The sequence below is a fragment of the Suncus etruscus genome, chromosome X, assembly GCF_024139225.1.
Source record: "Suncus etruscus isolate mSunEtr1 chromosome X, mSunEtr1.pri.cur, whole genome shotgun sequence".
Taxonomy (NCBI): Eukaryota; Metazoa; Chordata; class Mammalia; order Eulipotyphla; family Soricidae; genus Suncus; species Suncus etruscus.
Window position 1 is genome coordinate 85,034,167 of NC_064868.1, and position 21,816 is coordinate 85,055,982.

The 21,816-nt window shown below is 34.8% G+C and overlaps 2 non-coding genes across 2 annotated transcripts; one reads left to right on the forward strand and one right to left on the reverse strand.

The window, feature by feature from the left end:
* Positions 1 to 764: 764 nt before the first annotated feature.
* Positions 765 to 871, reverse strand: LOC126000261 (U6 spliceosomal RNA). Its single transcript, XR_007492616.1, has one exon. It is a non-coding gene; the product is annotated as a U6 spliceosomal RNA (small nuclear RNA).
* Positions 872 to 14,225: 13,354 nt separating this feature from the next.
* Positions 14,226 to 14,331, forward strand: LOC126000272 (U6 spliceosomal RNA). The gene has a single exon (XR_007492626.1). It is a non-coding gene; the product is annotated as a U6 spliceosomal RNA (small nuclear RNA).
* Positions 14,332 to 21,816: the final 7,485 nt, after the last annotated feature.

A 21,816-nucleotide genomic window follows, 5' to 3' on the forward strand; every position in this document is an offset into this window, starting at 1 on the left:
CCCAGAAAGATCAGAATGAAAACATCCTTCTTGAATCTGAGGTTATTGTATGTAATGATTCTAAGTGAAATGATTTCTTGTATTAAGAAATTTTATTTTACATGGGGAAAGAAAAATAAGGGATGAAATGACCTTAAATTCAAACTAAGCATTTTAAATAGAAAATAATAGCATCAAATCTAATCCCCCCCAAATAAGTGATTTTAATCTCTCTGAAGTTGCATAGTTTACTAAACATTTATAGCATTATGTAGGATGGTTTTGAAAATAACTTTAAGTTTAAAGAATATTATGTGAAAATCTAAAGAGTTCGAGAAATTTAAACATGATTCATTTGCCCAATAGGCCATACACTATCAACACTGGCTTATTTTTTCTCAAACAAAACAGGTTTGTTCAGAAACAATAGCAAAAAGGTAGCTTGGAAAAATGAAATTTTCTAGAAAAACTAGGCACTTGCCCAAAATGAAATCCAAAGCCTACCTAAACACAATTTAGGGAGACTATTGTAACTGTGGATGTCTTGAGAGAAACAAGGAGTGCTGCATCGCACTGTGTCCTGCATCACACAGAGCAGGGAATTAGGGACAAAGGTCCTTCTTGACCAGATATGAACTTTCAGGGCAGATGCAGAGTCTATAATATATTGTTGTTGCTTGTTTTTGTTTGTTTATTTTTATTTGTCTTGTGCTTTGTTTTGTTTTAATCTTGGGACCATCGTTATTGTTTGGTTGTTGTCTTTATTGCTGTGGTGCTTTTTTTTTTTAAATATGGAATGCTTCACGAATTTACGTGTCATCCTTGCATAGGGGTCATGCTAATATTCTCTGTATCGTTCCAAATTTAGTATATGTGCTGCCGAAGTGAGCACTCTTGTTTGTTTTTTTTTTTGTTTGACTTTTTGTATTCTTGTTAAGTTTTTCTTCCTTTTCCCTTTCTTCTCTTAAATTGATATTTATAGCCTCAGTTTAGAAGGACCCCTCCCAGTTTTTGCCTGTTTGATTTTGCACCTCCCCATTTTTCTTCTTTCCTTTTAACAGAACCACATAACTTGAACCATCTTGTTCTACCTCACAAATTGGAGGAGAAATAATGGATGGTAACAAGAACAAACAGTCATATGAACATTGAGTAGAAATAAAAAATACCAAATTTAAAGCCAACAACAACAGAATGGATACCCAATCTACAAGTTAGACACAGAAAGGACTACTTATACTAGCACCTTGGGGGGCAAAGGAAGGGGATATATGATGTGTGCTGGGAACAAGGGTGGAAGGAGGATAACATTGGTGGTGGGAATGCCCCTAATTCATTGTCACTATGTACCTAAAATATTACTGTGAAAGATTTTTAATCCATTGTGGTTAAAATAAAAATTATTTCAAAAAATACATCATATAGAACCCATTTTGGACACATGCAAGGAAAGCACACTACCCACTCTATTATCTTTTCAGCCCTTACCTCACAAATGTCTATTAAAATATAAGAGATTTTTAGTTTGGAGATAAACAAGGAGTCTTGAGAACATCAGGTTTTTCTGGTCTTCTGAATGATGTATTTTTTGTGCATTTCTTCCTTGTCACAGGTCTTAAATTATGATGGCTGTTCCACAGTCAAAAGGCAAGTAGGACAAATAAAGTGGGTGTGAGAATTCCTGCCCATTGTTCTCTCTTTATGAAATTCAGTTTGAACAAGTCTACTGGTACAATAAAAACTGTTTTGAAAAGGGAGTATGAAAGTTATGCTCTTTTGTCTAAACTAAATTATTAATACCAAGTAGCCCTGTCACTTTGTCAGGGAGGCCAATTTCAAGATAGCCTCGAGTGAAGTTGAGGAAGACAATGCTCCACACAGGATAGAGAGAGAATGGCTTGATCAGAACAACTGCATTTACACTGAGAAAATATTGAAAACAGATTTTACATTCAAATTTGATCTCCAGATTAGTAAAATCAGCACAAACTGCAAGCCTAGTAACAGTACAGGGGCCAGAGCTATAGCACAGTGGTAGGGCTTTTGCCTTGCACACAGCCAATTCAGGACTGATGATAGTTCGAATCCTGGCTTCTTATATGGTCCCTGAACCAGGAGCAATTTCTGAGTGCAGAGCCAAGAATAACCTTTGAGCATCACCGGGTGTGGCCCCAAAACAAACAAACAAACAAAAAAGAGTACAATTTTTTCTTTTGATTTTGGGGCCATGCACAGTAGTGATCAGGGATTACCCCTGGCTCTATGTCCAGGGATCAATCCTGGCAGGCTCAGTGGGCTATCATGACTGTCCAGGATTCAGTTTGGCTGCATAAAAGGCAAGTCCACTAACTATTGTACTATCCTTATGGCCCCCCAACATACAAATTCAGTGCTCCCCTATTCCTAGAGAAATATTATATCCTGAGGAAGTGTTAGAAATCCTGTTTTTAATAGGTCTTCCAGATGAGTCTAATATGCATTGTAATGTTAGGTCATTTGCATTAATACAGGACTTCTTAAACATTTTCTAGTCTTAACCCTTTTTAGATCATTCCTTGTTCAGAAACATTTCACAGTTGCCAAATTCTTCATAAACTCCACTTACTGTTACATGGATCTAGAATACTTATACATATTTTGTTTTATTTTTTCTGGGGCTTCACATAGTGATGCAAAGGGGATTACTCATTGATTGCATTCAGGGATCACTCCTGGCAGTCAGTACTCAGTAGGTGGGATGCTGAAGATCAAGGCTGTGTGGACTTGAATGCAAGACAAGAACTCTCTCTACCCTCTGACTGTAACTAAGGACCCTTTACTGATATTTTTAGAGCACCATAATTTCCACAGTTATTCAATGTTGAGTTTTAGGTGTACAATGGTTTTAGCATCAATGTTAACTTCCCTCCACTAAAGTTCTCAAGTTCTCTCCTATTACAACCTCCTTTTGAGCTTTGTTGTTAAAGTTTGGGTCTCATGATTTCAGTGATGGCATTGTGGTTTGGATATGTATCCTTGATTTTTCTTAAATCTCTTTGATTTGCCCCACCTTTATTTCAATCTGTCTTCCTTGTTCTCTCCTCCAATCTATTTTATCTCTTTTTCTCTCTAGATTGTTCCAAGGGTGATCCTCTTTAAAGACCACTTTCAAACCATTGAGTTTTCTCATTCTTTTGTTTTAAATACCACATATAAGTGACATTTTATGCATATCCTTCTTCTTCTGGTTTACTTCATTTGGCATGCTATCTTCCATTTGCTTCCATGTTGCAGCAAATTATATGATTGAATCATTCCCTACAGCTATGTGGAATTCAATTATCTATATTTCATCATATATATTCCATTATATATATCAGTTATTCAGGATCCACTCATCTGTGTTTGCAATCAAAGTTTATTCCAAATCTTAGCTATTGTACTGAATGCTGCAATATATAATTGTGTGCATAAATCCTTTTGCATGCAAACTTTTTCAGTCTTGGAGATAGATAACCAAAATCATGATTTCTGGGTCATAATGACAACTCAAATATGCATTTATTGAGAGTCTTAACTACTGTTTTTATAGAGACTGGACAAGACAACATTCTCCCTAGCAGTGAATGAGAGTGAATATTTTGACCACATATTTTCCAAAACAAATTGTTCCCTGTGTGATCTAGGTCTTGAAATATTCTGCCTATATTTTTCTCAATGTACTAAGAGATTCAGGTTTAATCTCAAGGTATTTCATCCACTTTAAATTGACTTTTGTTAAAAACATGAGGTAGTAATCCAATTTTTCTAACACCAATTCTCCCTATGCCACTTTTAAAGAGGACGTTTTTATTCCATTTCAAGTACACAACTGCTTTATTCAAATTAGTTGACCATATATCTACCCAAAAGATGCCAAATTATGCTTCTAAAAGGATAGGTTCACACCTATATTTATTTCAACACTTATTACAATAGCTACTTTAGGTAAACAATACAAGCACTCAACAACAAAAGAATAGATAATGAAGTAATGATATACATACACAACAGAACACAGCTCAGAAAGAAGGAAAATGAAATCATTCACTTCAGAGCAACAGGGTTGGAGCTAGAGAAGCTTGTATTAAGTAAAATAAGTCAACTGAATAGAGTAAAATACTGGATGCTCTAATCTGTGATATGTAGAATAACGAGTGGAGGGAATTATGAATAGCAAAGGTGGACAAACCATTGGCTCTTGCTTTCAGAAATAAAAACTACAAGGCAAAAGAGAGATAGAAATAGAAAGTGTAAGCAGAAAGAAATGGTCAAGAAGTAAAACAGGGCAAAGGCTTTGGGCCACTCAGTATTGCATAGGCAAAATATCTGTATTCATCTATACCACCAGCTTTAACACTATCCAATATTACCACAAGCATGGAAGACAAACTACAAAAAGAAAACTTAAACCTAACAGTCAAGGATTCAAGTTGGGGAAAGGATTCAAGTTGAGAGGAAATCTGAGATAAGCAGTGGATAAGACTGGGGGTACAGGATGGTAGGTAGTATTATATGACCAAAACTCCACCATGGAAATCAAATCTAAATTAATGTACAAATAAAATTTTAACTGACCATATATATATATATATATATATGTGGGTTGGCCTTCAATATTCTATTCATGCAATTGCTCAAAATGTCTCTTTATCCCAGTACCATGCTGTTTTTATTGATCACTATGTTTTTTTTTTATTACTTCAAGTTAGGTTATGAGATGCCTCCAGTTTCTGAGCTTTCCATATGGTTTTGGCTATCTAGGATCTTTTATAATACTACATAAACTTTATAGTATTTTATGTCCTTGAAGAAAGTTAACTAAATTTTGGTAAGGATTGTATTTAATCTGTATAGTACTTTTGGTTGATGGTTATTTTGACAATGCTAACTCTTTTCATCCATGAGCATTGAATGGTTTTCCATTTTATAATGTTTTCTTCAACTACTTTAAGTGCTTTAAAGTTTTTGTGATATAAATATCACATATCTTTTTTAAAATATATATTACTAGGTACTTGATGGTTTTGGACACTATTTTAAATGGAAGAGATTCTATGATTTATTGTTCCTCTGATTAATTTTAAAATAGAGGAATGTGACTGAGTTTTGTGCATTGAATTTGTAGCCAGCCATTTTGCTGCAACTATTGCTTCTAGGAACTATTTTGAGAATCCTTTAGGGGCTTTAGTGGATATCATGTCATCTACAAATAGTGATTATTTGATTTCTTTGCCAATTTGATGCCTTTGATTTCCTTTTTCTCCTGGTGCTTGTTTCTTGGACTTCTTTTTTATTTTTATCTTTATTTAAACATCTTGATCACAAATATGATTGTGATTAGGTTTCAGTCATGTAAAGAACACCCCCCTTCACCAGTGAAACATTCCCACCACCAATGTTCCAAATCTCCCTCCATCCCACCCCACTCCCACCTCTACTCCAGACAGGCTTTCTAGTTCCCTAATTCATTCACATGCTTATGGTAGTTTTCTGTGTAGTTATTTCTATAACTGCACTCACCACTCTTTGTGGTGAGCTTCATGAAGTGAGCTGGAAGTTCCAGCCCTACTCTTCATTGTCTCTGAGGATTGTTGCAAAAACGACTTTTATTTTTCTTAAAACCCATAGATGAGTGAGACTATTCTGCGTCTATCTCTTTCCGTCTGACTTATTTCACTCAGCATGATAGATTCCATGTACATCACAATGTTGAATAATTGTAATAACAGTGGACATACTTGCCCAGTGCCTTATCTTAGCAGGATTGTTTTCAAATTTTCTCCATCCAGAATAATATTTAATATAGGTTTTCTATATATAGCAGTTGCTAGCTTATGTAAGGTTGATTACTCCCCTATTTTACTGATGTCTATATAATGAATCAGTAATTGAGTATCCCTCTGGTATCACTCCTATGTAGTATTTAGAATAACAGCATAAAGGAATTCATTGGTTTAGTTGGGGGTTGTGTAGAACACTCTTGATCCCATAGTATAGAGAAAAGAAGGAACAAAATTGAGTGGAGAAAGAGAAATACAGATACCACATGATGAAAGTCAGGGGACAAGACAACTTAGGTGCCTTGCTGGTGTTAAGAAAGGACATAACTGATAGTACATAAGAAAAATAAAATCATCTAACCCCATCAAAAATATGGAGAAGAAATGAAGACACTTCCTCAACAAAGAAATACAGATGGCCAAAAAGGCGCATAAAAATGCTCCACATCACTAAATATAGGGAAGATATAAATTAAAACAACAATGAGGTACCATCTCATGCTACAGAGAGGCACACATTACAAAAAATATAACACAAGATTAGTACTGTCAGAGATGTGGGGAGAAAGGAACTCTCATTCACTGCTGATAGAAATGCTCTCCGATTTAACCTTTTTGGAAAACAATATGGAGATTCCTCAAAAAATGGAAATTGAGCTCACATATGATCCATCAACACCACTCATAGGGATATATCATAGGAACATCAAACCACAATACAAAAATGCTTTCTGTACACCTATATTCATTGCAGCACTATTTACAATAGCTAGAATCTGGAAACAACCCAGATGCCAGACAACATATGAGTGGATAAAGAAACTGTGGTGTATATATACATAATGGAATACTAGGTAGCCATCAGGAGAAATGAAGTCATGAAATTTTCCTATACATGGACAGACATGAAAACTATTATGCTTGGTGAAACAAGTCAGAGGGAGAGAGATAGATACAGAATATTCTCACTCATCTATAGGATTTAAGAAAAATAAAAGACAGTATTGTACTAATACCCAGAAATGACAGAGATGAGGGCTGGAAGGACCAGCCCACAATATGAAGCTTACAACAAAGATTGGTGACTGCAGTTAGATAAATAACTATACTAACAATGATCATGAAAAGGGTAGTGAGTGAGAGAAATAGAATGCCTGTTTTAGATACAGTCAGGGAGTGAGGGCAGAGAGATATGGGGGACACTAGTGGTGGGAAGGTTGTACTGGTGAAGGGGGTGTTATTTTTTATAACTAAAACCCAACTACAAACATGTATGTAATCATGAAGACTAATTAAAGATACTATATAATTTTTAGAATAAATAAATAAGGACAGAACTGAATCTTCAAGACATACAGTCAGCAATAGTGAAGTTATGTGATCCAAACTTTAACAACTAAATTTTAAAACGTGATTGTTATAATGGCAGGTTGCTGGCGTTGGGTCGCTTGGGGGTGGATTCTGGGAAGATTGATGGAGGGAGGTTGACACTGCTGGTGGGATTGTTGATGAAAGATTGTATATCTAAAACTCAACTCTGAATAACTTTGTAAATAACGATGCCTAAAATAAAACATATCAACAGAATCACAGAATCAACACAAGAATACATCTCCTGGCCCACATGGGTTTGTAGTATCTTAAAGAAACTCATTAAGGCATCAGTAAAGAAGCAGACAACAGAAGACAACAGAAACTGAGAATTGGTATTTGGTAGAAAGTATATCACTTGAAAGGGGATGTTGAGGATAGAACAGGGGAGATTCTGGGACAATGGTAGAAGAAAGTGGACACTCTGGTAGAGGTTGTATTCCAAAACTCTACCATCATCAATAATATAAATTGTGTTAGCTAAAACAATTTTTTGAAAAGCTAGGGTGTGGCACAGCTTTAACAAATAATTTTCCAGCCAACTCTCCACAAATGGAAATATAATGATTGTTCACAGAGCTGTCTTTTATTGTGTATAAATAGACACAGTTAGCATCACCACTATCAATCCCCAAGGAAGAGTATATAATGCAACATGAGATCATGATAGTACTGTGCTAGATGCTGTAAACTGCACTGCAAATTCTTTCTGGATGTTTCCTGAATTGCATGGTAACAATGGGTATCTAAAATCATAATGTAGAGTAAAGAACCATAATAGTTTACACTACCATATCGTGTTCTGTAGCCAGTATTTACACTAATTATTAAATTAATCTATACTTTGACATATACAATTATTTCTTTTCTTATATTTTTACTGTGATTGTTGTTTTGCACACTGGTTTGTTTACCAGAAATATCAACTTTTGGCTTTAGATCCTAATGGATGAATGTTACTATGGCTTTATATTATTTACTTCTACTTTTTTTGTTGTTGTTATTTTTGGATCATACTTGGCAGCGCTCAGTGGTAACACCTAGTTCTAGGCTCAGAAATCACTTCTGGTAGGCTCAGGGGACCATATGGGATGCCAGGATTCGAATCACCATCCTTCTGCATGCAAGGCAAATGCCCTAGCTCCATGCTATGTCTCCGGCCCCATTTACTTTCATTTTTATGTGCAATCGTTTTCTGACTATTGTTGACCATTTTGGTCTAGTAAGGTAAATACATATATTTGACTGTTTTTAGTGATTTCACCTAAAAACTTGGAAAATATTCATTAAAAAACATTTGTTTTTTATTTTCCTTTATTTTGATCATTTCTATTACCCTAACTAAGATGATGTTGGCATTATTTATCAAGCTACTATATACAAAACTGACAATATTCTTAGTGATGTTTTTTGAAGTAACTTTCTACCCAATGCTGATTTTTATTGATAGTATCACTAAATTTGAATTCCCATTATCCAACATCCTGTTCCACTGAGTTTCTTTGATCTTTTGAACTCTATAGTGTGATTGGCTGTGATTGTTATTTCATTCTTATTTAATTTGCATGGTCCAACTGTGGTGACACAGAGCATATTTTCATTAATTTGTTCATTCATGCAAGAAATACTTTTTGCGTGTCATGCCAAAGACAAACTAGACAAAGATCTCTCTTCCTTGCATAAAATAATTACATTTATTAACCAACTTTATCTTTTTTTGTGGGTAATTCTACTCACATATTTTAAATTAGACTTTTAAAACTTTGTCTAGGAATTTATTAGCCATCTTTTGGATTGTAGAGATATTTCCCTTTGCATAATTTATGAAATGTTGATATATCTTCCCATATTTTGACATATTCAACTTTTGAATATTGTAGGTAATCAGATATGTCAAACATTTCTCAGACTGTCCTATGACTAAATTGTATATCATATTATAACATGAAACCACACATTCAGATATAAGAGAAAAATAATATAATGAAATCCTGTGATTCTTTCCACACTTAATCTAGAACAATGGCTATAATATTCTACGAAACACCTCATCCTTCTTATTCCACAGAACTGTCTGGAATTAGTACTTATAATTTTGTTGCTTTTTTGTAAATAGTTATTATTCCCTATTCATGTATGTGAAAATTCATTCACTTGCTAAAATTCATTTGTAACCTAGAAATCAATATTCATAGCAATGATGCAGACACAAGCAGAGAAGTCCAGAGCTGAGAAACATTGAGTTACTTCACACACATAGTGTGGGTTAAAATTAAACCATCCAATGTCCTCTGTTCTTTCTTACTACATACAATGTCCAGTTTGTACATAAAATTATATATGCAATTGTTTTATATTTTGAATTTTTGTTGGTGATGTATTCTTTAAAATGAAACTCAATAATAGTGCTGAATGGCTTTATTTGTGCAGGGAGATTTAGCGTGTCTTATACAGGACGGGTGTTTATTAGATAGCATTGTTCAGGCATGGATGGTATTACTGTTTTAATTAAATAAAATGGTCATTAATCTGCAGTAAATTATACTTATGGAAGAAGAGAATTATTGCTTGTGAAAAAAGTGAAGTATATTTTAAGCATGACAAAGTTACAGAAAAGATGGAAAACAGCTGAATATATAGATTTATATATAGTCACGATAAATAAAAATCCAGTGTGAATTTGACATCCAAAGAAATCGTCTATCTTAATACCTAGCATCAGGACAATGATATAAATGAGTTTATTTTAAAGAATTGTTGCACAAAATAACATTTTTATATAAATCATTTTAAATAATGCATATTAAGATAAGATACATTTGACAACAGTTCTATTTAATCACCTGACTTAAATGTATTAACCATATCTCGAGGAGATCTAAGTCTGTAGTTTCCTATGAGCATAGCTCAGTATTTCAGTTTTATGTAGCTCCAGCATCTTTATACATTAGAACTATTCCAAATAACAAAAAGCAACTGTATTTCCACTACTCAGAAGTACTAATTTATATATTCTCCTCATTTTCTTTTTGATATTATTGATCTTATGTATTTTAAAAGTTGTGATACATATTTTAATAATATGATATATATTTATAAATATGACCTTCATACCTGGAAAAAATGCCTAACTAGTCACAAAACTTTGCCTGAGTGGTTTTATTCTGCTCTATAAAGATCTAATTAGAATGTAATAATGCAAATTTCAGGTGAAAAATGTTTTGATAAATTTCTGTTTTTGAAAATTATTTTTTTATTTAATTTTTTTTGTTTTTGGGCCACACCCGGCAGTGCTGAGGGGCTACTCCTGGCTCTACCCTCAGAAATCGCCACTAGCAGGCTCGGGGACCATAAGGGATGCTGGGAAAAGAACCATCATCCTTCTATATGCAAGGCAAATGCCCTACCATTGTGCTATCTTTCTGGCCCTGTTTTGAGAATTATTATCTTCATATAGTTTGCAAACATTTTCATCTCCTAACATAATTATCATTTATTTTATGTGAATGAGAACATTGACAATATATGCTCTTAGCTTCCTTGATATGTTAAATCTTTGAATATAAATTGAGAAATAATATTTCTGGATTTGAGCTTTGTGACCACAGACCATAAATTTTCTCAGAGACTTCAGCCATGGTGCAATTGGGCAGCTGCATGCCAGGTCAGCTGCCACAATAGAGTGTAGTGCCAGGAAATTGGGTGCTGTCTTCCAGTCAACCCAACTAGGACGTGTCCAGCCACACAGTCCCAAGAAACTGAGGCAAAGTGGCATCAGGGTTTTCTTTGTCATTCTGTAGCTCCATTATCATCTTCAGGTTAGCTGCACTGAGAAGAACACTACCGCAGAGCAAAGTGCAGCAATGATGCATTAATTCCAGACACTTAGCTACAAAACAATGCATAATAAAAACCTACAGATTAAAATAACATAACAAGAAAGCCACACAGGATCGGGCCCCAACATGCTTACTGAGTAAAGATAAAATCAAACCAGTATCAAAACATCTTTATAAACTTTCTGATAAAGACGTTAGAGAGGAAATGTTGAGGATGTACATGAAATTCAAAGAAAGCTTGGAAGGAATAGGCAAAAAGACTGAAGAAGAGATGAAAACAGAAATGACAAAAATTTAAACAGAAATTACTGTACTGAAAAACTAGGTAGGCAATATGACAGACACACCAGAAAGCCTCACCAGCAGAGTAGCAGCTGCTAAGAACAGAATCAGTGAGATCAAAGACAAGCAGTGTAATACATCTAGACAACAGCAGAAGATATAAATGAGTCTTAAATGAACAGCTGACAAGAGAATCTTAAGAAGATTTCAAAATTTCAAGAGAAACAATATAAATATCATCAGGTTCCCAGAGGGTCAGGGAGACTATGAAGAAGTAACAAAGATATCATCACTGAGATGTTCCCAAAGCTGGAGAGCACATGTACCCACATTCTGGAGTCCAAAAAGGTACAAACTAAAATAAATTCAAATAAAAATACTCCAAGACACTCCATAATCAGAATGATTTGCATTTTCTTGATGATTCGTGAAATCTACCACTGTCCTGATTTTGATAATGAATGGGAAAGTTGAGCTTAAAAGTGCCTAATTTTGCAATTGACTGAAAAAAAACCTGGATATTTTGGATTCTGCCAAGGTAATTGGAATTATGGTTTTCTAAGTGAACTGTCATTCTGAATGCCTATTCAAACACATAGATTCATGCTCTCCTCTGGACACTGAATTTCTATCAGTACTCCCTGCCTTGCAACAAACAAACTGTGATTCCACTTGTAAAATCTTCCAGGATGTGGTAAGCAAAAAGTCAACCTATCTTCTCAATGGATCAGTAGATTACCCTAAAATGACTTAGTCCCTTGTCAAAAAAAAATCAGATCACTTTATAATGAACAAAATTAGAATAGACTCAATTCCAGGGTCATAATTTTAAAAATAATAAGTTTACAATGCTAAGAAAGGATTTAACTTCATGTTTTAGTGGTTTTATATTTTAACATCAAAAACAAAATTATATAATTTTTATACTTTAGAAATAGCTTGTTGGGAGATTGAAACTGGGAGATTATTTGTCTTTATTATTCATTTTTATGTAAATGAAATTATCGTTTACCTCTATGTGCCTTTTCTCTATATTATTAGTTTGTAGGAACAAGAAGCCATTGTTGAAGAACACCAGTATATTAAATTGCTCAAATTTGCTTCTTACCCAGAAGGCTTGATTTTCTAGTTTTAAGATTTTTGGAAAAGGGAAGGTGTGTATAAGTAGGTGTCACTCATTAGCTGGATGCACACCTTCATTGTTGTTATTCCTTGGAATGTTATTTCTTGGAATGGAAATTATCAAAATACAATAAAAAGAATGTATTCAGGGATTTTCTTATTTTTGGAGAGTAAGCACTGCCACACAGTTTTTCTTAGACTTTTGCTGAATTGGGTTCTCTTCAAAAATCAAATGTTCATTTATTAAATTCCAAGTACCAGTAATCCAGCAGTATCAGTAGATAAGGTCCTTAAATGTTGATTAGAGTAACATCTCTAGAGGTTTCCCAATACCAATATTACTGTTTGTAAAAGGAAAAATATTGGACACATAAAAAAGAAGCAACAGAAACTCACAGACCAAGAAAGAATCATGTAAGGATTTAGGATGAAGTAGGTCATCTATTTGCCAAGGAGAGAGGCTCCATAGGAAGCCATCACTGCTGCAGATGACCTTGAATTTCTAGTTTCCGAACTGAGAAAAATGAATGCATGATGTTCAAGACACCTAGTCTGTTATTATTTTTCTGTGGCCATTCTAGCAAACTAATGGATGATTACCAGAGACTTATAAGTAAGACAGAGACATTTTCTTTTGTTGTTTGTCCTGTTTCTTCCATAAAATTCCTTCAAATACCCAACATAGCAGCTAAGAAGGTATGAGAAGGCCATATCTGTAATGGTACATGGTGATGGAGACAGGGAATTAATACAGAACTCTCAGAATTGATACACTGCTCCAGGAGAAATAATTGACCCTCATATTTTATTTTATTTTTTATTTAATTATGGCGGTTGTCCTAACCTCCATGTACTAATGGAGCTAATACTGACTTTGATTGGTGGATGGTCCTGGCAGAGCTGAAGGTCATGAATGTATCATTGACTTTAATAGATTTACTTCCAGCTGAGAATTGTTAGAACATCTGGTTGTAGATTTTTCAGCTCACCAGTCCTTTTTCAAATTTTTGATTCCTGCTTCTCCCCTCCTATATTCCTGGGCACGCTCTGCTTAGCTATGAAACTAGTGCATCTGTGACTGCTCTGTGAATTTCTCGGATGCAGTGGCCTCCTTATCCAGTGGATGTTCTCCATGAGGTGCTATGCAGAAGCCAGAATTTCATTTAGGTCTTTTCCATTCTTGTTGTTGGCAGAGGGGCACTATTCCATGTATGTGCTTCTTGATGGTAGTCCTTGATTGAGTTTATGAGATCTTCAGATTTTTACACCCTCTACAAATCTTTCTGTTGCTTACTTACTTCCTACCACTCTGCAGTTATGCATCTGTACCTGGAAAGAGATTAATCCAACTCCGTGTCACTGAATTAGGGAGCCAGGTGCTCACTTACTCCCATGTTTCCACACAAGAGCACATGCAGTCTTCAATTACGTAGATAAAAATATACTTGTATCTGAAAGAAAATAGAGTAATATGCATGGTATTCTGTCATTAAGAGTGCAAACTACAGTGCCAAGAAGGGTGAGAGACAGAGAGAGAGAAAGAGAGAGAGAGAGAAAGAATTAAAACACCTGCTCCAGAGGCAGGAAAGGGGGTAGTAGGAAGGAAACTGGTGAAATAGTTGGCAGGAAACGTCCTCTAGTGAAGGGTGGTGTACATTCTATAACTGAAACTCGATCATAAATATTTTATATATAAGGTGATTAAGTAAAGTAGTTATAAAAATAAAGTAAAATGTTCTGGAAGATTAAAAGGTCATTATTCTATGTGTAGTGTAATTTTCTATGTTTTTATACACATTTATGACTAAATAGATAAAAAAAAACATGTGGTGTGCTTGCTTCGGCAGCACATATACTAAAAGTGGAACAATACAGAGAAGATTAGATGGCCCCTGCACAAGGATGACATGCAAATTCGTGAAGCGTTCCATATTTAATAAAAAAATCATGTGTGGTATCTGCATATTTTCAAATTTTCTATAATGAGCATTAATGTCCTTGATAATATGACATAATATTACAACAAATGCTTTATAAGCTTCACATGTTTCTTTACTTAACATTTATTTCTGTGATATATAATACATAATGAACTAAAAAATGTCAAATTTTCTTTTTTAAGAGGAAAGTGAGAGCAAGAAATCATCATGAATTCACCAGAAATGGTATCAATCTGCTTTATTTGATTGATTATGCTGCTATGTGTGTTATTTAAATTGAGCATCCCACATACTAAATGCCATCTATGGGAATAAAGGTCTACACTATTGTATAAAAAAAGCAACATTTGAGATAGATGAGACGTAAGTGACATTATAAATATGAAAGTAAATTTGACCAGGATTTGAATGGAACTTATTATGGTCTGAAATGAAGAAGAAAACAGTAATAGCACAATAAATATGAGAGTGCTAAGAGCTTTGTGCTTGAAGTCTGAATGTATATGGTATTATTAAGGAGTCAACTGGGATTAACTATAGTCTCCGTGTTTATACATGTAATTATAGGGAATCTCATATCCGTATTCACCCACTAAATCTAATTCTTATATAAATATGCTTTGTGGTTACTGCCAAAACAAAACTATGAAATGAAAGGATCTGTTTTTCTCTTCTCTTTATTGCATAATGTTCTGAAAATACTAAAGTATATTTTGCTATGCTTAGAAGAATATCTCGCAAAATAAAAGATTGGCCTTCAAACATTTGCTAGAGAATATAGAGCTACAGAACAGAGATGAATCTTCAAATAGGAGTCTATCTCCTGGAGTATTTCTGTTCCTGATGATTATTAATGTATTATCAATGTGAGAATATACCTATGGTTAAGATTTTATTATTCTCCAATTGATCCTGTTCAGATCTTACTAGGTGGCCATAGTGTACACCTCAATAGATTTTTTCTTCCTAGAATGTATTCCATTATCCCACATGCTTTCTCAGCTTTATAAGCAGTTGTAGCTTAGTATTTCTTACTAGGATTAATCTAGGACATCTACATTCAGGTGGGCCATTGTGTGTTTGTCAAACCAAATGGATTGCAAAGAGCTAAGTTATATTCAGAAAAGTTTGGGCTCTAGGTGCATTTTCTCTGAGTGTTTTTGGATATATTCGTGTATATATGTTTGTATAGAGAGAAAATTTCATGTTTTCAAAATTTGATAAAACTCAAATATGGAGTCCTTATAAAGTTATAGATTCCAGGCCTAAAACTTCTACCTACACAGAGTTCGAGCTTTTACTCATAGTTTACTGTATGATTTCAGCTCTGCTTACTTTTATTCGTCATAATCAGACTGTAAACATAGCAGATTGTAATACTATGCACATTTTAAAAATTAGAATATTGTGAACGGAGAGATGGCGCAGTGGAGGGGGGGGGGCGTTTGCCTTGCATGCGGCTGATCTGGGACGGACCTCGGTTTGGTCCTTGGAATCCCATGTGGTCCCCAGATCCGGGGGTGATTTCTGGGCGCATGGCCAGGGGTAACTCCTGAGTGATCGCCGAGTGTGGCCCAGAAACCAAGAGAAAAAAATATGTAGAATATATACTAACCTCCAGAAGAATAAGATGATGCTGTTAAATCTCCCGAATATAGAAACATCTAAGTGAAAAAAATAACCTGGGGCCTTCTCATACAAGGATCAGCTAAACCGTCTTTCTACCTAAAGGCACAGCAGTCTACAGGCACATCTGACACCCTCCAACGTAAAAAATGCACAGCTCCATAAATGAACATCATCAAGCGCCCAAGCAATAAAAAAATAAAAATTAGAATATGGACTTAAGGATGGAGAACTATATGAATCCTCCAAGGTAATCAAATTATCTTGTTTGTTCAGTGGTTTCTTGCAGATCCCCCAGGACCCAGGTAACTAATGTTAAATTAATTACCTATGTATATAGGGGGACTGCAAAGACTTTGAGGAGAAACAAAAGTTTGAGAATGTACTCAACCATGCCTTCTAAGTATTGTAGGAAAATGAACATTAGTCAAATGGGAAGAATAGGTAGTGAAAATCAAAAAGTTTGAAAACTTCCAGTACATTCTTTTTCTTTGCAGTTTCTGGAGCTAGATTTGAAGCTCAGTCACTTTGTGCCTATTAACTAAGACATGTGCATCAAATTGCACATGTTTGCTAAATTATGCTAATGTTGTATTGCCTTTGAGATAATTTTCATAGAATGATGTAACTTAGTTTGATAAATTTTGAATTGAGGCACCATGAGCTATACAGTTACAAAGTTGTTTATGATTGAGTTTCATTCATAAAATACCTAACACCCATCCTTTCAACAGTGCACATTTCCCACCACCAGTGGCCCTAGTTGCCTTCCTGCCCTTGCCCCAATTCTCCCTTCTGCCTATCTCTATAGCAGACATTTTCATCTTTCTCTTTCTTTTTTTTTTCTTTTAGTCTCTACCATTTACAATTTTGTAACTTAACAAGTATCATGCCTATCACTTGTTATATTTTAGTACCCAGCTAAAATACTCCAGGCTGACCATTACCAATTATTATCATCAGAGTGGATCTTTCTCTGCCCTAACAGCACTCCACCTCTCTTAGTGGCAAGCTTTCTACCATATCACAGTTTGCCTGACCCTCATCTCTGTTGTCTTTAGATATAATTATTATTATTTTTTACTACAATGTTTCAAATAATATGATTTTTGAGCAGCCTCAGTGAAAGAAAGATCACATTTGCTGTCTGTTAGGTCACACCCTGCTTTTACCCAAAACAAAGGCAGTTCCCAAACTTCCTCTTTCTTTTCACCAAACCCGTTGATTTGTAAAAGTCCATCTGGATCTCACTCAACTCTCCCCCTCCCAGTTGAATTCGTATGCTCAAATAAATAGAGTTTGGTTTGGTGGGCCAGGAGTGGGACCAAGAGGTAAAAAGCCAACCAACTCCATGATTCTCTTCTGAGTGGCTTTGTTTATTAATTCTTCATGGCTATCCTGCTTAAAATTAGTTCAGCCAGGGTGGAAATACAGTGCATGGGTGATTATTCAGCAGACAACCAGAATTTGAACTATATTGTAGATAAGAAACTTCATGTGAATATAATGCTCTTATAATTATAATTCTCTTCATCTTTGAGTCAATTTCCTATTCACTGAAAAAGGTTTAAATAATAATTACTTAAGGTTTACTGTGGTAATTGAAATAATTTAACATTTCTAATATTAGTGCTCAATTGATGATAACTATACGTGAATCACCTTGGGAAAAATGGATGTGTGTACCAATATGATCTATTGCAGTTAATTAATGCCCACATCGTGGTAAACTTACTAACAGTATAAAGAGCAGCATTCTACTGCATCTATTGCATATATAATGGGTAGTCAAATATTTCTCTCTCCTATCTTGATATTAATAGAAACAAAACAAAATAAGCTTGTGGAAAATAAAGAAAAATGACTTCTTCAGTACTTCAAATTCAGATAGATTTAATTACATTTTGTAGGGCTCAGAACATAGTCATTTTTCAAATGAATGGTTTAGCATTCAAGGACAATGCTCTCTATTGTATCTAACCTTTTCATTATTGGAAAGACATATTGTGGACAATTAGCTTACAAGTAAGTGGTGACATTTGTTCAAAAGTTATCAGTATCACTAATAATAATCTGAGCTTGCTATATTTGAAGAAAAATGAGGGATTGGAAGAGTGAGGCTTTAAGAATATTTTATTTACTTCTCGATGTAAAAAATAATTGCTGAATGTTTTCTTAGCTTACCTAGTTCAGGAAATTTAAGCCAGGTCAAAAGTTGTGGTCTAGAGAAAGAAAATAGCAGATTATAACAAATAATATATACATGAAATTTATAATACTAAAATTTGGGGGTGGGCCACACCCTGGGATGCTCAGGGGTTACTCCAGGCTATGAGCTCAGAGATTGCTCCTGGCTTGGTGGACCATATGGAATGCCGGGGATCAAACCAGGTCCATCCTGGATCGGCTGCATGCAAGGCAAAAGCCCTACTGCTGTGCTATCGCTCCACCTCATAACACATAATATAATATATAATACATAATATAAATTCGTTTGATACCTTTAGAGAGAAATTTTGTTCATTCAGAAAATGAATTAATTCCTAGTTTATTGTGAATTAATTTGTTCAATAGTTATATGAATTCCAACTGTATACAGGCACCATCTAAGTTGATAGGTATGACATACCCTCGGCGGGGATGTGGAGAGAAAGGAACTCTTATCCACTGCTGGTGGGAATGCCGTCTAGTTCAACCTTTATGGAAAGCGATATGGAGATTCCTCCAAAAACTGGAAATCGAGCTCCCATACGATCCAGCTATACCACTCCTAGGAATATACCCTAGGAACACAAAAATACAATAAAAAACCCCTTCCTTACACCTATATTCATTGCAGCACTATTTACCATAGCAAGACTCTGGAAACAACCAAGATGCCCTTCAACAGACGAATGGCTAAAGAAACTGTGGTACATATACACAATGGAATATTATGCAGCTGTCAGGAGACATGAAGTCATGAAATTTTCCTATACATGGATGTACACGGAATCTATTATGCTGAGTGAAATAAGTCAGAGAGAGAGAGAAAAATGCAGAATGGTCTCACTCATCTCTGGGTTTTAAGAAAAATGAAAGACACCTTGTAATAATAATTTTCAGACACAAAAGAGAAAAGAGCTGGAAGTTCCAGCTCACCTCAGGAAGCTCACCACAAAGAGTGATGAGTTTAGTTAGGGAAATAACTACATTTTGAACTGTCCTAATAATGAGAATGTATGAGGAAAATGGAGAGCCTGTCTAGAGTACAGGCGGGGGTCGGGTGGGGCGAAGGGAGACTTGGGACATTGGTGATGGGAATGTTGCACTGGTGATGGGTGGTGTTCTTTACATGACTGAAACCCAAACACAATCATGTATGTAATTAAGGTGTTTAAATAAATTTAAAAAAACTTACCATCTGTAAAACATAGTCAGATAATGAAAAATATATAGTATATTCAATTTCATTATAATTTGTAATTCTGATAAGAAGATGAACAATATTAGCAAGGAATATAAAAGTAGTAGCTTACCTAATTTAAGGATGTCAATGCAAACAAATTCAGGACCAAATAAGATTTTTAAATATTTTCTTCAACATAATATTGGCTAACAAGGTGCAATGGTTTATGTTTAAAACATGCTCACCAACAAAGTGCCATTATTTCTTTCTAGCTCTCTCTTTGAGCTATTCGGCAGTTTTTTTGTTTTGTTTTGTTTTTGTTTTTGGGCCACACCAGGAAGGGCTCAGAGGTTATTCCCATCTCTGTACTTAGAAATTGCTCCTAGAAGGCTTGAGGACCACATGGGACGCTGGGGATCAAACCCTGGTGGGCAGTGTTCAAGGCAAATACACTATCTGCTGTGTAATTGCTCCAGCCTTTCCATTTCTTTGGACATTACTTAAAAATTTGATGTCATTAGGCATTTTCCCTTGCTTTGTCATTTTATTCAATACATATGAGCAAATTTATCTAAATTTGTCTTTATTTTTCTGAATTATTTCCTGTAGCATGAGTACATTCAGTTCTATTTTGCTGCCAAAGGCAATATTTCATTGTTTTTACTAGTGGATCAGTATTGTACTGTTTGTATATACCACCTATTTATGCATATATAATATTGAATTAATGCTTTTGTATTATTCTGAAAAAAAATTAGAAGTGGAACATCTGGATAATATGTTAATTCTCCTAATATATTTTTTTTTGTTTTTGGGTCACACCCGGCGGTGCTCAGGGGTTACTCCTGGCTGTCTGCTCAGAAATAATTCCTGGCAGGCACGGGGGACCATATGGAACGCCGGGATTCGAACCAACCACCTTTGGTCCTGGATCGGCTGCTTGCAAGGCAAACGCCGCTGTGCTATCTCTCCGGGCCCCAATTCTCCTAATATTTTGTAGTCACTTTCAAACTATTTTCCACAGAGCCTGGACAATTCATAATTCTATCAACTATGAGTAAAGTTTTTATTTTCTCAACAACCTTACTAGTAGTTGTATATGTTTGGGTATAATGCTTTGAAGTGGTCACATTGTTCTTTTGATTTTAATTTTCCTGATAATATGTAATAATGGTTATATCTGCACGTGCTTATTGGCCAATGTTATGGCTTTGTTGTAGAACTGTCTATTCAGCTTGTCTTACTATTTCTTATTGCTTTTTTGTAAATTATTTATATATATATATTCGATATTGTATATACTGAAAATATTTTTTCCAACTCAACAGGAATTTTTTAACTATAGTTTCTTTCACTGAGATATTTTCTGTTAAGAGAATTTCATAGCTATACAAGCTTGCATTAAAAACAATAAAACTAAAATAAACATTTTTTGAAGTAAACAATTTAACTTCACACCACTATAAACTTGGAAAGAACAAATAAACAAAGTCAGTAGAAGCAAAAAGACAATAAACATTAGTGCAGAAATGAATGGCCAGTAATAAAAAGACAATAAAAGTATCAGTGAAATCAAGAATGGTTCTTTGTAAGAATAAACTAAATGGGTATTTAGACTCATGAAGAAAAAAAAAGAGAAAATGTCCCCCGCACCCCTGATACAGAAAGACAGTACAGCAAGAGCCTGACTAAGTTTGATCAATAAGGTCCCCAAAGACTGTCAGTAGTAATTCCTGAGTGCAGAGACAGCAGTATCCCTTGAGCATCACCAAGTAAGGTCCAAATTCAAGAGTTGGAGTTAATCCAAAGAAGAAGAAAGGGATTAATATAAAATTATATGATCACATAATGCTTAGAGAAACTTTTCATGAGATTCAGTGCAAAAGCCTTTCTATAAAGGAGGGGTAGAAGAAACCTTCCTTGGGGCCTAAGAGATAGCACAGCAGGTAGGGCATTTGTTATGCACCCGGCTGACCCGGATCTAATTCCCAGAATCCCATATGTCTCCCCTCTCGAAATTGTCAGGAATAATTTCTGAGTGCAGAGCCAGAATCAGGAGTAAGCCTTGAGCGCCACCAAGCTCAAAAACCACAAAGAAACAAAATAACAACAACAACAACAAAAAATTGAAATCAATGAGGTATAAACAAAAAAACACAACAAGCAAAGGAACCTTATAACACTTTTATGTGAATAATGACATAAAATACATAACAGTTTTCAAAATATGTATGGTTACTCTATCTCAAAAAATAAGCCTCATGACTAAAGTAGTCCTCCTCTAACAAACAACACTATTAGTATCCCTTATAAAGTCATAATCTTAATGTGAGATCTCAATTCATCTATTCTTTACTTTATATCTTTATTATATAACTCCTTCTTTATATAAATAGTCAATGTATCCTCAGATTTCAGAATGTCTTTCTCTACTTTGAAGTTTTTAGCTTCACTAGGGAATATTCAAG